This window comes from Aphelocoma coerulescens, chromosome 5 (genome assembly GCF_041296385.1).
Source record: "Aphelocoma coerulescens isolate FSJ_1873_10779 chromosome 5, UR_Acoe_1.0, whole genome shotgun sequence".
Taxonomy (NCBI): Eukaryota; Metazoa; Chordata; class Aves; order Passeriformes; family Corvidae; genus Aphelocoma; species Aphelocoma coerulescens.
Genome location: NC_091019.1, coordinates 29,368,538 through 29,377,808, shown reverse-complemented (window position 1 = coordinate 29,377,808; position 9,271 = coordinate 29,368,538).

Below are 9,271 nucleotides of genomic sequence, written 5' to 3'. Positions count from 1 at the left end.
AGTTAATTTCTACAATAAAGAAGTTCTGCCCATCATCTCTTTGACTGTAGAATGGTCTTGTTCCTTTTGATGCTAAGGATTCATAAAAAGCCAAAGGAAGGGAATGATTCAATGCAAACCTAGTCATTATCCTGTTATCCCAGAGGCCTTCAAAGCTTACTTTTTCTTTGCTAAAAATGAAATGGTGCAGAGTAATTTCTTCTTCAGGTGAAAGCTCTTCATATCCTGCACTTACATAGGTTCACACATGCAAATACACATTTTGATCACAGACTGGGATACACAGTATAGACAAGGTGATTCTGCATTTGTTCTTGTGCATTAGCTGCTTTATGTGAGTTGACAACTATCTACAAAGTCAAGCCTGGGACCTGGACTAGAAAATATCTGTATGAGATGACCCTAGTTGTTTGGTAAGTTTCTTCCTCATGTCAGAGAAGAAAATGTTCTGGTTTTCCTGCTGCAACTTTTCATACACATCAGGTCAGTCTGACACAGCAATGCATGCAGACACTTTATCTGCTAGGAATTCCAATTTGACACAGCAAGTACTTAACCCTCCTAAAATTAAGAAGGAAATATCAGTGAAAAACACCAGCTTCCACTTGCATCTGATTACAAAGTATTTTTCATTTTATAACAGAATGCAGAAAGCTGAATGAAGAGCTGGCACAGAAGACATTTTTCAGAAAACAAATGCTGATTTCTGTCACTCTGCTTTTGAGTTTTGATATAACAGTGGGCTCCTTCTGTGGGGGAAGTCATCTGGTGAATCAAATGTTTGGTGAGACAATTCAAACAGGAAGTGGACAGATCGTTGTTCGTTCAGCTCCATGGAAGTGAAGGACGGATTTTGCTTGCTAGAAGGGAAACACTTTATAGCCTTTGAGCAAGTAAGAGGAGCACCTTCTTGAATGTCAGGAGAGGATCTGGAATCCCAAATTAAAAAAACAGGAAAGGTAGTTTAGGAATTAGAATTAAATACATTGAACATTAAAATGCCCACCACTTCACTACTTTAAAAGCCTGACTAATGGATAAAATTATCTGGTTTCACAAATTGCAGTAATCCCTTGGCCTGTAAGATTTTATATCTAACTTTAGATGTCCATAAGCTGGCTAAGGAAATACTTCAGAAATGCTGAACTATACACTTACTCAGAAGCGATGCATCTAAAAATACAGCACCGTTAATTAGCTGTGGGGTTTCAGCTGGGTCTCCACCACAGAGCACGACGACGACGAGGTAGCAGCGGAGTGCACATGGCAAAGAGAGTGGACCCTGCTCCAGCAGGTCACAGTTCAAAGAGACGTCATAAACTACCACCTAACTAATTATCAAACTGCCAGTGCTGTAGAGGAAAAGAGCACTTATGACAGTTTTAAGATCACATACATTTGGTTCCTACTTTTACTCATTTCTCCCCACTTATCCACAGCCTGGCCTTCCTTCAGTGACACTCGCCTGGTATTACCTAGTCAGAGCAGCTGTTAAGACATGATATTTTTGCATTAAGTTGGAAGCTAGCATGGGTGCACTCCTGCATAGCCAGTGCCAGAAGTGTTTATTACCATTCAAACAAAAATTTAAAAAAAAAAAAAAAAAATCTTTCTCATATATAAGAACATGAGAACAACTAACCTCTTCCTCTCTTTTCTCTGTCTGTATTTATCTTATTTTAATTACCTTAACCATTCAGTTGATCAAGTTCAGAAATAGTCTTTCAGTGACAATTTTCAGCTCCTTTGTTAGAAGCAGTGAGTAGACCACGAAAATGGAAATATAGTACATGTCACTACTGATATCTCTTGAGTCACTCAAGTATTTCAGTTGATCATTGGGTTGACCATCCATGCTCAGACTGTTGGAAAAGTCTTATTCTCATGAAGGTGTGGAAAAACAGACCTGAAGAGCTGCAATAAAACATGCCAAAGGTTTGTGACAGAGCTGAGAACAGAATATAGCCCTTTGCTGCACACCTTAACTACCAGAATATCTTTATTTTATTCACTGGGAAAAAATAAATCAAAACTACAGAAGTTTACTGTAGTCCTTAGAAATTTTGAATGTACTTTTTTCTATTTGATAATTTATATTGGGTTGTTTTATCATTCTTCCAATCCTATCATTTAACAAGTAACACTTTTAAGAGAACAATTCCAAGTTAATAAAATGACACAATTTGTCTTTGTAGAACAAATGACATCATAGGATAGGGATTTCACAACTTTCAAAGCATTTATTCTTGTTAGAATATATAACAGTCAAAGCAATGTTTCTTTAAGGTGAAGCCTAAGCTGAAAGCTGACACTGGTAGAAACATTCCAGTTCTCTGAAAGCATGCTACAAAAAATTAAAATCTCAATGACAGATTTCTTTGGTCATGGAAAAGTGAACTAAATTAGCTGACAAACTTGATAAGTTTAGTACCTTATATTTAGTACATCAATAACCTTACAATTGTACTCACCATTATTTCTGATTATTCCACATCTTCTTCAGTGAGCTTAGAGAGAAAGAGATGAATAAACAAAATTAAATTTGCATCTAGGAAGCTACTCAGATCATACATAATTATCTGCACAAGACACAAAAGATCACCTGTACCTTTCATGAACCAGTTAAGATTTTTAGACTCCCTATATAAAACATGCTGATGTTGTTTTTCAAATTATCAGATCCACCCCCTCCTTTAGTTTAAATCAAGCAAATTAGACCCAAGTGTGGAAGACCCAGGACACATAAACTTTCACTAAGAGCAGGCACACATTTCAGTTTCACGGGAACTGAGATAGACACATATTCAGTCTCCAGTAAGGCAAGAAACTCTTTCACATTAGTAACAAACTACTGTAGCGAGGATGCAGAGCTGACAACCTAACTGGAAGAATAAGGGATTGCTATAAGCAGAACTATCTCATCACACAAAACTTAAATTATTCAAAATTCCCAGTATCCTCAGCAAAGTATTATTAGCTTCCACACTCCTGCACAACACAGCATTTCTACAAGCAACACGCACCTGGACCTTCAGAAAATCCCCAGTCATCAGACAATCCCTATTTCAGGGTAGTTACTCTGTTCCCATGTTGTCAGTTCTGACCCTTCCTACTCAAATTTTCCCTCAAGAACCAGCCAAGCACTATGTGAGTTTGAGAGATTCGGGAACCAACAGCAAATGCTTCATGAAAGAATTAACTTGAAAAGGAATGGTTACCAGGAGCTCTCCTAAACTGCCTTGTCAGAATAGAAACCACATAACAGAAACCAATCCAATCTTTGAAAAGCTGGGTCTTCTTTCACTTATTCTAAAACTATGAATTAACTAAACACTAAACTAAGTCTTATTAAAAGAAGAAAGCAGCTGGTGACATTTAAAGCAACTCAAGCAAAGGAATGGTTCATCCAACACTGAAATACAGTTAGCTTTAACCTACTTGTTTTAATTTTAACAAGTTCACTGACTTTGAATGTCCCAGTTTTTAACTACTCTGCTTGATACACTTTCTAGCTGACTTTCATCAGCTAGATTACGTGAGCACAGAGTTCACAGGAGTCCAACAAAACTTGCAAACGCAACTGGATACACATCAACGTTATTGAAAATTAGCAGGCACTGACACTGATGGTGACACTATCAACTCTTCAGATAAAAGCTAGTGGACATTACAAAGAAAAAAAATACTATTGCTTCTGTTTCATACCTTACTGAACATACAATCAATTGATGTGGAGCAAGAAATAACTGTGAAAGCTCAAAACTGCCTACATTCATAGACTCCTTCGTTAAGAATTCAGAAAATATTATTTCTATTAAGTCTTGACCTATTGCCCATTCATTTTTTTGCTCCACTATAACTAAAGATTAGTTTTCATGAACTTTAAATCTCACATTCAGATAGGTGCCTGTATCCAAGAAGTTTGCTAACTTCAGGAATTCCAAAGCCAAAGAGGTGAAGAAATATCTCACAAATAAATTTACTAGCAAAATTGCAATATTTTGCAATAGTATTCTCATATATATTTTATATATATATATAAATTCTTCTCATACATATTAACATACTCAATTACCAATCCACCAGTGGGGCAAAAAAAAAAAACCCAAAAAGTCAGTGTTCTGACATAATCTGCACACTGGAATTGGAGAGTATACTAAAATAATAGTGTACAGCCATACAACCAACTTTCACTCCACCCCCCACACTCTGTTTTAAGGTACAACAAAAACTCATATCCATCACATCTGGCTTTCCAAAATACTATCTTTGCCTCTCACACAGACACAAATGCTTCAGGGATAAGCAGAATTAAAAGGACTCAGAAGATGATTCCTCTTCTCTTGCCTAGAGCCTGAGAAGTATGAAGAAGTGAGGAAGTAAAGATCTAGAAACAGATTTATACACAAAGACCGAAACACAAAAAGTTGAAAGTATAGTGGAGACCTGTGGAGATAGGGAAAGCAAAATTAGCCCTACACATCACAAGTCCACTAAGGTTTTTCCTATGGCTTAAAAACTGCCAAATTTAACCTGGAAAGTGGACAATGACAAATGCTTAAATTATAAACAGAAAATACAATAGAAAGTAGGTTACAGTCTTAGCTGCCTTCATGCTCTTTTTGCTTTCTAGGCAACTTTGAAACTGCATCTAAATCCAAGCTACAAGGCAAGGGTGAGAACTTGTAAGGCAAAGTCTAAGACTGGTGTGACTGGAGAAAGAATGGGAGTGCCTGAGTTGGAGGCACCAAATAGAACACTGGGCTCTAAGAGACTTATGTTAGCAGCACCCAGGTTAGTAGGTCACATCCCCCTGCCACTTCAGAAGACACCCAGATCTGGAGACAAAGAACACTGATAATCCACAGAGTCAGGACAATATAGAGACACAAGCCAATGTCACCTCCAAAAGGGTAAACAAAGGCACATCAGAAGCCTACAATGGTTGTCAGCCTAGGAAGAGGCCAGGAGACAGTAAGGACCTGTCAGCTGATGTCCCTTGTCAACACAGACTGCCAGTTTGCTGGATCCATAGCACCCTGCTATGGTGCTTGGCTGCTGTAGAGACATCTCAAGCACCGCACACATTCTGCCCGAATTTTTTATTTCACTCTGTATTTTTAAATAAAACCCCTTTCCTCTTCTACCAGGTTTTCAATGCACATCTACTACATTGCTGGTACAATATTGTAACAGTACTTCCTACTGCAGCAGAGAAAACAGGGAAAACTGCTTAAAGATGAGCTTTCAATTCTGCGATACACACACTGCTCTAGGAATGTGCTCTAGGAATACTGTTCAGGCAAAGAAACGACCCTTCTTCCACATTCTATTTTAGAAAAATCCTTTTTTTTTCCAATCCTCCGAAGACTGTGCAAGCCTTGCTTCTTGCACTCACATAACCTCTAGCATGTCAGGACTGGTTTAAACACTGCTCCTTCTCTAATTTTTAAGAATGAACATGGGAGGTGTTCAAGTGATACTCCAGACTCTTCACATACTCTGTCGGGATTTTTTAGCTTTGGCTGGCCCACAGCTTTTGACAACCCTGAATAAGAGGTGGCCATCATGAGATGCATAGCCTGTTCATGCAAATTTCCACACTGCAGACTCACAGCACTGTGGGCAAGATTGTAAAGCAATGCATATTGATTTGACATATACCAGAGCAACAGGAAATTCTGATTTTATTTTTTTAAGATACTACTTCTCACAGCTCTTGTGCATTGAAAGCAATTAAGAATAAATATTAATCCAAATCAATTTCTTACTGCTAAAGTAGTGTACAACTTCACACAAAAGCAAGCTGATTGCTTATTATTCTTTTAATGATAATATAAAGCAGAATTATCTTTGTATGTAGTATGCTGAAGACAAATCCCCTGGCATATTTTAAAAATTCACACGAAGACATGTGTAAGTAGGAATATTCATCAGTAGCAGCATACTGTGCCTTAACATTACGTTGCTCCTAAGCTGCTATTACTGTTACTACATGAGTAATGCAGCACATGAAAATCGGTAAAATGTTCCTTAGGAAATTCTTCTCCTAAGTAGCTCCTGCTTGCAGAACTAATCCTGACAGTGCTCATATATAATATATATAAACATATATTATAATGCTTGTATTTATTTTGAGTTATTTCACCAGTTACAAACAGCTACTTCATTTTTAGGTCATGTGTGCTAACACACCATATCTTCACAAAATCTAAAGCTGTACTTTTCATTTAACCACTTCAACTTTTTTCTTTTACCTGACATGCAGATTGAAAATGCAGTCACATTTCTATCATGAACTCGAGATTTTAAGAACAAATATAGAACACAAGGAATCTCATGCTAGTGACACTAATTATTTTGTTTTCACTAAGAAGTGTTGATTCCGACCCCCAGGTTTTTTTTCCGAATTTAAACTAAGTACTATTCCCTAGTACAAAATACCACGGACAATTTTGAAGAATTCAGGACATACCTGGCCTGCATGGTACTAACCTGAAAAGAAGAGATAGTGGGTTTAGCAGTAGTTTCACTTGTTTCATCGTGTGTTAAATTCTTTTTATCTTATTATCAACGATCACATGAATTTATAAGGCTAAACCAAATTCCACTATAGTCTCTCCACTTTCCATAGAACTTGTTTTACAGGGTAGATTATTTGTATGTTCTGGCTTTGTCAAACAACTCGGAAGCCATTCCCTTTGTGCACTCCTGTGTCAGCACTAAAGACATCATAAAAGGATATAACCATTCCGATTTAACAGAATTCATCCAGCCCACAGATTGCATGAATAATAACGATAACAGCAGCGTAGCTATATTCAGCGTTAAGCTTGTAGCCACAGACGCAAAAGCTCATTTCAGATTATACATTTCGGTTTCCCATGCCCACGTCGCTGCCAGCCGCAGCTGTTCCCAGTCGGCTGCGGGATATCGCTGTGCAGGGAACAGGCTCTCCCGCTCGGCCATCTGCTGCAGCCCGGCGCTGGAGCTGCAGGACGCCCTCGTCCCCAGCTCCGAAGTTGCTGGGACTTTTCAGGGCGCCGGGTGGGTCGGACCGGCCCGGTTCCGGCTCTGGCTCCGGTCCGTCCCCACACGGCCACCGTCCCGCTCCTCGTTCAGGGCCGGCGCGGCGAGGGCGGCCAGCCGCTCCCGCCGCTCCGGCCCGGCGCCGCGGGAAGGAGCCCGGGCCCAGCCCAGCCACGGGGCGGGACGGGGAGGCGGGTGCGCGGGCGCCCCATCCCAGCCCAATCAGGGATCCGGCACCAGGCTCCGGGCTGGACGCAGCCGCTGCTACCGCCGCACTCACCTGAGCGCGGCCGAGGCCGCGGGGCCGCGGCCGGCCCGGCCCCTCCGCCTCCTCCACCCCTCACTCCGCCATCTTCCCCTCCTTCCCCCGGCCTCCCGGCGGGGGCTCGCTGCGCCCGGGCCCGCCCACCCGGTCGCGAGCCTATTGGGTGCCGTGCCGATGCATCAGCCGTCCGGTTGTGGCGGCGATTGGCCAACGGCGCCGCCCATCACGGAGGCTGCCCTCCCGCCTCCAAGGCGGCCCTCTCTGATTCGCCCGGGGAGGGCACAGGAAAGGGATTGGCTCGAGCGGCGGGAGCGGGACCGGCCCGGGGCGAGTCCTCCGGTGACCGCCCCGCGGATTTAAAGGGGCCGCTCCGGAAGGGAAGCAATGGGGGTGGTTTGAATACCCGCCCCGCACCACCTCGGCGGGAAGGGAAGGGAAGGGAAGGGGTGGGGGGACATGGGGTCCCGGTCCAGCGGCCCTGCAGCACCTGCTGAGCTCACCGAGCAGCATGGTTGCCCCGGAAGGCGGCTTTCAGTCATTCTGCCTTCAGTCCTTCTGCCGGGTTTGTGTCATCCGCAAAAAATAATTTAAGATTTTTTTTAGCACCGGTAATTTTGCACTTAAAGCTGACGGGTGGATGTACTGAAAAGTGTGAAGAGGAGTACGTACCCATTCAGAAAACTCTAGAGAAACACCCCCGTCTCACCGTGATTCATCACAGATTACTACAAGCCATTTCGCTTGAAATCTTAACACGTGTGTTAAACATTTAACACACACTTTTCTACCGCGTCACGTTTTAGAGCAGACAGAAATGAAACACTTCTGCCAACTTAAATATTATACCCACATCCTATTTACAACCAAAGCTGTAGTTTCAAAGAACCAAAAGCAGACTTTTATGTTCCATTGTAAAGTTACAGAAACTAACATAATTTTTACTCCTGCTCCTCATGAGTAAAGTCCTGTATTTGGATTCTTTTCTTTTGCCCAGAGTTGTTGCCAAGCTAAGGGGCCTACAGGTTTCAGTATTTATTAGATATCAAACCTATTTCTGCTTTCTACAGTCTTCACAACACTCTGGTAACTGGTTGCAATAACATACTGCTGCAGTCAACCATCCAGCCAGCCTCAACATAAACTCCTGGCTGCAGATTTGAAAACAGACTTTCTCTCAGTAAACTGGAGAATGGTTCATCTGTATTTAAAATCCTATCCCTTATACTACTTTTTCAAAAGACAAAGATGAAATATTAAGTAGCTCTGCCTCTGAGATGCCAACCTTATCCCTCTTCCACACTTTCACCTCCAAGATGACCTGTTCTCAAGACAAAATACTTCTATAAGCAACCAGGTATGCTAAAAATACTCCTTTTGTGGAAATCTGCTTGTATCTGTACAGCTTAGTTTTGAACAAGTTTAAATTTAACAAATTTAAGATCTCAGGCCTCTAAAACTTCTCTTACTGTCTACCACCTTTTAAACTAGATGTTACTTATATAGAACATTGAGTAAGATAGTTGCTTACATGTGATTTATTCTGCTAATGGCAAAGTTAGATTCTGATAGTTAGGGGTCTTTCATTTTATTGCAGGAAGGTTGGTTGTTCTTTGATTGTGTTTTGGAGTGGTTTTTTTGCACGGCATCTCTTAGATCATTTGTATTCACCTTCAAGCACGTTGGCAAAAATATCTGACATCGGAGGTGGGAGCTTGTAAGAACAGATGTCACAAACCAGCCCTGCATGTCTCTCTTCTGGAGCTCATGTTTGCACTGGTTTCTGCCAGCAGAATAAAGGATTATCAAGACTGAAAACAAGTTCAGTTATAAGAAACTGATCTGTAAGGCCTGCTAGCACCATTCTTACTGGTATTTAGCTTTTCCAGTAATTAAAGGATAGTTGGCTGCCATACAGGAATAGCTGGGGATTGGTTTGGTTTTGGTTTTTGTTTATACAGTGGAAGGTTTATTTATGGA